This window comes from Gobio gobio, assembly GCF_949357685.1.
Source record: "Gobio gobio genome assembly, chromosome: 17".
NCBI lineage: Eukaryota > Metazoa > Chordata > Actinopteri > Cypriniformes > Gobionidae > Gobio > Gobio gobio.
Genome location: NC_137110.1, coordinates 29,892,203 through 29,899,437, shown reverse-complemented (window position 1 = coordinate 29,899,437; position 7,235 = coordinate 29,892,203).

The following is a 7,235-nucleotide window of genomic DNA, read 5'->3' as shown; positions in this document are numbered from 1 at the left end:
ACTGCAAACCAGATTGACCGTGTAAAACCAGACTTTGTGTAAAAAATATAAACTGCTGCAAATGTCTAAATGACTTATTGTGAACTTTGGCGGGGACTTTAGACGTCATCGTGACAAACAGGCAATCTCTCACTAGCCCGCGTTTCAGCCTTATGAAGAACTTATGTGGCGTGAATAAATCGCGCTATTCGCGCAAAGTTGGATGCTTGAACATTTGGAGTTTACTCTCTTCACATGTTCGTCTCGTTGAGAAATGGCTGACATGGGCTGTGTTTACACGTCTTTTTGTGTTAAAATCTACTGTTAATGTCTGACAAAACGTAGTTTTAAGACTTTTTCAGTCAATTATGTAGTTGTTTAAAGCTCAAATCTGTGGTTTATTTATAAGAAGAGTGCCTATTTAAACATTTTATCTGGTGTTTTCGGAGTTGTGAGCTCCAGTGAGTCAGCGGCGGTCAGTGCTTGTTTAGCCGGCGAGAGTTGACTTTCCTCGGCTAGTCCTTCTGCCGTCTGCCGCTGGCTCTGATGTGTCTGTGGCGTCTCCAGCTATAATTAGTCTTGTGGAGATTTAACGGCCCATATTTGCTCTCACGGATCTATAATTTGTTCCCTGGCAAATCGTTTAGGCTGAGTGCAAAGTGAAGTTTCATTACTTGTTTATTTTTAGGCTATAACTGTACCTTACCGTTGTAAGTTAGCCGACTAGCACTGACTTTGAATGTTTGACTGAATTGTTTGCTTTATTTCATGTGTAGCTTATTATACGTTTTGTATTATTGATCATACATATACTTGCATTTAACAAAAAGAGACTGGGTTGTGTTTCATGTCATTTAATGTTATCACAGTGATAATCATATTGTCTGAAAAAACATTAACAAAAGATAAATCTCAGAGAGGAACGCATAAACAAAATTCGTTTCTAACATTTTTGGAAAAAACGAATGGGCAATATTTATATCATATAATGCGCAGATCATAATGAGCGAGCGTGCTTTTAAATAAAGTTTGAGAAGCTTGATGATGACGTTGATCCGCGACCATGGTGTGCTGTAGTCCGTTTATAGCCTACCGTTAGCATTTTATATCTGACGGCTTTATTTGGGCTTCAAAATGTATACATTTTGGATTAACTTGTAAAGATTATCTTGGTAGACAAAACGTGTAAGGGTCATAACTCTTTGTTGAACACAGATCTTATTTTTTGCGATTTTCCAAAAGTCTATGGGGAAAATGAATGGCTTTTTGATCGAGGGAACCCATGCGCCGCTAACTTCCGGGTTGGCCTACAAAGTGACGTCATTACTTCGGCACTCTATAGAGTAACTCTGATGAACTCTATGAACACTTATCCACTTTTTCATGAGAAATATTGCCCATTCGTTTTTTCCAAAAATGTTAGAAACTAATTTTGTTTATGCGTGCCTCTCTGAGATTTATCTTTTGTTAATGTTTTTTCAGACAATATGATTATCACTGTGATAACATTAAATGACATGAAACACAACCCAGTCTCTTTTTGTTAAATGCAAGTTTATGTATGATCAATAATACAAAACGTATAATAAGCTACACATGAAATAAAGCAAACAATTCAGTCAAACATTCAAAGTCAGTTCTAGTCGGCTAACTTACAACGGTACAGTTATAGCCTAAAAATAAACAAGTAATGAAACTTATCTTTGCACTCAGCCTAAACGATTTGCCAGGGAACAAATTATAGATCCATGAGAGCAAATATGGGCCGTTAAATCTCCACAAGACTAATTATAGCTGGAGACACCACAGAGACATCAGAGCCAGCGGCAGACGGCAGAAGGACTAGCCGAGGAAAGTCAACTCTCGCCGGCTAAACAAGCGCTGACCGCCGCTGACTCACTGGAGCTCACAACTCTGATAACACCAGATAAAATGTTTAAATAGGCACTCTTCTTATAAATAAACCACAGATTTGAGCTTTAAACAACTACATTATTGACTGAAAAAGTCTTAAAACTAAGTTTTGTCACACATTAACAGTAGATTTTAACACAAAAAGACGTGTAAACACAGCCCATGTCAGCCATTTCTCAACGAGACAAACATGTGAAGAGAGTAAACTCCAAATGTTCAAGCAAACAACTTTGCGCGAATAGCGCGATTTATTCACGCCACATAAGTTCTTCATTCTTCAGGCTGAAACGCGGGCTAGTGAGAGATTGCCTGTTTGTCACGATGACGTCTAAAGTCCCCGCCAAAGGATGTAGTCCCTTTTAGCAACTTGTTAGCAACCATCGTTTTTAAGACACAATAAAGTCTTAAAAAATCACAAGCAGGTTATAACTATAGTGTTTTATGTCATAGATTAAAACGTGAAAATATATAGAGGCTTTGTTAACCACAGACCTTATTTCAGGCGATTTAGCAAAAACCCATTCAAAAAACCCATAGACTTTATGGCGAGGGAACCCATAGGGCTAAAATGCTAACTCACTTCCGCGTTTTGGCCTACAAAGTGACGTCATTACTTCGGCACTCTAGCTGTGTCTCATTTCGAAAGGCTGCATCCTCCGGAGGTCGCATTTGAAGGCTGCACGCGTCTGAAGGCTGTCTCATTTCAAAAAAGTAAGTAGGATACTCCGAATGCGACCTTCAAATGCGCCCTTCTTTTCAGGAATTCGGAGTGTGCATGAGGTGTATCCTTCGCTGCTGCAGATAACCCACAATTCTTCGCGTCGCCATTAACTACCGTCATATGTTTCTTTTTTTGTATTTGAAAAATGGCGGCACCGGCTGATAACAACGTTACACATGCAAGCGAAGATGTGGTGTTTAAATGTAAGTAGTTTCAAGTTTGTTTTTTTAAATTTGTACTGTTGTTACTTCAATAGATAGTTGGGGTTAACAGGATTACAAGTGTTTCGTGATTTTTAAACGTTTAGAACAGTACTTTGCTGGCAAGGCAAGAAACATTTAATTTGTTGTTAACTGTAGAAATTGACAATCATCTTATATTTTATAATAAATGGATTTATAATTTTAGTTTTGAGAAATTAATGTTAATTTTGTTTTTTTGTTCAATTATATTTTTTCTTTAAGATAGACAATATTCACAAACTATGCATCTTTTTCTATATCAAGTAACGTTATAGATCAGAATTAATATAACAACGACCAAACACTACCAGAGGGTAAATTGAAGGTGATGATACATGTACAAATGAGTCATGTTACATTTTGTTTCGAATAGGGAGCAAGGAAAATACAGAGAGATTTATACGTTTGAGACAGGAGCATTCTGATCTCTTCACTGGGGCTAAAAATACAGCCTTATATGGTTGGAGGTAAGATGGGAGAAGTAAAGAGTAGGCAGATGTTCTTTTAGAAGGAATTTCACAAGAAAAATGTTAAATTCTGCCAACAAGGGCATGTTAGACCAGGGGTGGCCCACATCAGTCCTAGAGAGTCAAAGACCTGCAGAGGTTAGCTCCAAACCTGATAATAAAAAAAAACTCTCCTGCCTATAGCTTTCTAACCTAAAGACCTTGATTAGCTTGTTCAGGTTTGTTTGATTAGGGTTGGAGCAAAACTCTGCAGGACTGGCTCTCCAGGACCAAAGCTGGCCACCCCTCTGTTAGACAGAAGGACTATCGTCAAGCAGATTCCTTTAAGTGTTTCCTTGTCACATGAACAGCTTACACACACATCACTGATATTTTAGGCTGAGGCTATGGTGTAAGGAGTTAATTTAAAAGTTCTTAAGATTTTTTTCCTCTGTCTAAGTTGTCATGTTATGCTTGTTATTTTTTGATTGTAGATTTATTTTGGAAAAAATGGACCTGTCCAGTAAAGTCACACCAGCTCAAGCAAAGAAAAAGTGGGACAATCTAAAAAAAAAAATACAAGGTAAGCTAAGATGTACTCTTGTACAGCCCCATGTCTAACAACTTTATAAGATTATGACATTTAAATGTTCTATTCTCCTAGAATACAGCATGTTGATAATTAGCTTAACCATTTTAGCTTTAAAGGGTCATGAAACCCCCCTGCTGCAGCTGGGTTTTTTTCACACCTTCGATTTGAAAAGGCTTCCAAAAAGGGCGTGGTCGGCTGCGAAAAGGTGGGATGGGTAGTGTGTGGAAAGGGAATGGTTTGCAGAAATAGGGGAGTGTCATTAGGCGCATTAAAATTAGCTAATTTGCAAACCGGCAATGCACAGACACCGGTGACATGGATAGCGATACCGACAACAGCAGTGACAGCGGTTCTGAGACCTGTTCTTGGTTCACACGTTGGCAATGTTTACAACAGAGAGATGAGATGAGGGATACAGCGAATGAGAGTGCTCTGAGATCATAAGTGGCGTGCAGCAGGAAGAACAGACCGAGATCGCTCTGAATGTCATCCAGCTCTTCAGATCAGCATAGGGTAATTCAGTGAGAAATGAAAAGAAATGATATTCTGTATGATGAAATATTTTGCATATATTATGCTCCGACTCAGCTTTTCAAACCGGAAGACAGAAATCGCTCTGAAAAATGCAAAAATAACTATTTTTCACATATGAATAACATTAATGACTACCTTTAGTGTTTTCAATGATGTGCAGCCTATACATATCTGTTTACATCTCAAAAAAAGTGTTTTGAGGTTTCATGACCCTTTAACTTGTATTGACAGGTTTACAGTTTAACTTAGGATCTACATTTTTAATGCTAGTTATGCCACCATTAACTTGTGTATATATATTTTTTTGCTTAGGAATGCAAACATCCAGGGTCTGGTGAGGGCCTTAGCAGTGGTAAGCCGACAGCTGAAACCTGGCCGTGGTTCGTTCTGATGGATGAGATGTTGGGTCAGAGGCCTTCAATTTCCCCCCCTGTTCTCATTGCTTCATTGCCTGATGACGAACCACGGCCAGGTTGTAGTTCTGTTGAGGTTGACCAGGAAGCAGAACAGGAGCAGGAGGCAGGGATGGAGCAGTCTGCACGGCCAAGAAAGAGAAAAGCCAAATCAGACCCTCTTCTTGAGCTACTGAAAGAAGACATGGCACGCCAGAAGGAGTGGGAAGAAAGGAGAGAGACAGAAGAGAGAGGAAGGAGTGATAGGCTCTTTAATTTACTGGAAAAATTAATCGATAAAATGTAACAAATGAAAAACATTTACAATACTATTTACAATATTTACTTACAAATGTTACACATATTAAAAAGCTAATTCTATTGACAACATATGAGTAAATGTATAAAATAATCAATTCTAAATGGCTAAACACATTCATTAATGAATCAATAAATTTTGTTATACATTTACATAAATAAAAGACAACAAAGTAAAGATGGCTTGTGTTGTGTGAATTCTCATGCTGACTTCCTAGTAAGCCTAAGAAGAAAAAAAAAATACTGGGTTAAGGACCTTAAAATTCCATGAAAAAGTTAAACTTAATTTTAACCCTTTAAGCCCTGAAGGCATTTTAAGAGTTGTTTTTTGTGACATACACAAAAGTAAAGACTTATATCGCCAAACCTAGGATTATGTGAATTTATAAGTAATGTTGTGCCATTTTCTATACGATTTATGTATGTTTTTACGAAAGCTTCATATTTCTTTTTAGTTGGCACTTGTGGAGTTGTCGTAACCCTGAGCAAAATCTCATGATCAACGCAATGGATAATGTTGTAGCACTTAAAGGGTAACTTCAGTGATTTAGCATTAAGCTTTGTATCAGTAGAAACCCCATAGTATATTTGAATTATGGTACTTTCCCCCATCATATCCCCCTGAGATGAGAGAATTATGCATTTTATTTCTGGAAAAATTCCTCCGATGACGCAAATATCGTCATTTTGCGTCATCTGAGGATTTTTTGGCCAGAGGCTAAAAACTACAGCCAGTGGAGGGAGCTGTTCCGCATGTTATCAACCCGCTCATAGGGGAGAGATCTCACTCACAGAATATAAATGTGCTCGCGGCTCGACCTCAGGCATTAATAATGGATCGGTGCAGAGCAAAGTGAGTGTTTCAACTTTTCAATTAATTCCTATGAGAGTTTAGCTTCCATATGCGTTCATAAAACACGCCAGACTGGCTGAGAATGACAGCCGCGCTTACCTCAGCTACTACTTCCCTCTCGTGCTGAATGAAATCTGACTCCTGCTGTGTTTGTCCTGTGACTTTCGTTCGGTTCACTCACACTTTATTGAAAAGACACATTCAGTTTTTAATTGTAGTGTTTATTCTTTAACTGAACGAAATTATTGTATTATTATGAAGATAAAAACGACACTGGGGACGGTGTAGGGAGTGGCCTTGTAGGGCAGCGAAGCAAGTGCATTCTGGGAGTTGTTGTCTTTCATCCACATGAGACAAAAATAAATTTTCTGTCTTTTCTCAGTCTAGAAGGCACCAAATTCAAAAATAATTTCACATTTCTACTACGTTAATGACACCAGTTTAAATACACATTCATCTTCCCAGCGCTGAAGTGACCCTTTAAGAGTTGATCAAAATGAGATGCATTAAAAAGCGGAGATTCTAAGTTATACCTATGTTGTGTTATTCCATTCAGAAGTTGCTTAGTAATTTGATTATGAATTTTGTGGATGGTGTGTACAGCTGGCGATTCACTTCGGGTTGAAAGGGTTAAACAGTCTCATATTCATTTGTAGACTGTTATTAAAGTGTGTTCCACTTACTTGTTTTTTAATTAGGGTGAATTATGTAGTCATGGTCCTGATCGACATCCTGTAAGGCAGACACTTGGTTGCACAATCTCAAACGCCATGCTGCACCAGATACTGCCTCCCCTGGATTGCATGGCTCCACATCATCTTCCTCTTCCTCTTGGCTTTCAGCTGGTAACATAACGTCACCAACACCAAGGCAGATGTTATGCAGCACGGTGCATGTTGCTATTACCTGTATACACAGAAATATGAAAACAACATTCTATGTAAATTATTTTATCTGACATTTAAGTTTTTTAAGTAAAGGTCAAATATAGAGAAAAATAGTGCAACCTTTGGTGCAAAAGTTGGATGCACTTCAAGTGCCTGAAGGAAGATGGCTCTAAATCGCGTCTTCATCATTCCAAAGGCACGCTCAATAATTGAGCGGCCTTTGGAAAGATGTGCATTGAAGCGCTGGGTTGATGGTGATGCTGGATTTTTAAACGGGGTCATAATTGTGATTGGCTTCTCTGTGCAGGGGTATCCACCATCACCGAGGAGGAAAAAGCCCTGTGGTGGATACTTTGC